Consider the following 637-nt stretch of genomic DNA (forward strand, 5'->3'; position numbering starts at 1 on the left):
TCTACTATCAAAAATGATGTTTCTCTGACGGTTAAGCAGTGAATTTATAGTGTCACATACCGCCTTAGAAGTATTTGTAAAACAACAGTGCGAAGTAGGTGTCATTACACACGCAATTCTTTACAAACTTTTACTGTTCTTTCTCTCAACAGGGCTGTCTTTTCAAAGGTGGTAACCCCGAGTGACTTCTGCCGCGAAGAACCCGATATTGGAAATTGCAGGGCCATCATAAAGAGATGGTTTTACAATAAGACATCAAAGAGTTGCGAGGTGTTTTACTAAGGTGGATGCAATGGTAACAACAATCGCTTTGAAAACAAAGGCCAATCCAACAAAGCGTGCCGAGGTTTGTGCAAATAGTCAGTTATAACAGTGCTTTTTTATCTCGCAGTGATTTCTTTTGTTTTTCGCATTGGTTTGAAGTCATTATTATTCAATTTGACCATTCCAAATTTTTTACATGTACCCAAAATTTCTAAAAAGAGACAAGAACGCGTCCAGTTTACATGGGTTCCTAAATTATATCCATATTGGTACCCTAGTCGACATGGTACAATTAAAAAACGAATAACAAAATACCCCTACCACCCAGCCAAAAATTGTTTTTATATAATCTACTGGCTTTGTTTACTGCACA

General features: G+C 37.2%; 1 pseudogene; it reads left to right on the forward strand.

Annotated features, from left to right (window-relative positions):
* The window catches only part of LOC144148319 (amblin pseudogene), a 2,318-nt pseudogene extending 1,958 nt beyond the window's left edge, over nt 1–360 (forward strand).
* The last annotated feature ends 277 nt before the right edge of the window (nt 361–637 follow it).

The sequence above is a fragment of the Haemaphysalis longicornis genome, unplaced genomic scaffold (assembly GCF_048455015.1).
Source record: "Haemaphysalis longicornis isolate Haplotype H1 unplaced genomic scaffold, Haemaphysalis longicornis Haplotype H1 scaffold_8, whole genome shotgun sequence".
NCBI lineage: Eukaryota > Metazoa > Arthropoda > Arachnida > Ixodida > Ixodidae > Haemaphysalis > Haemaphysalis longicornis.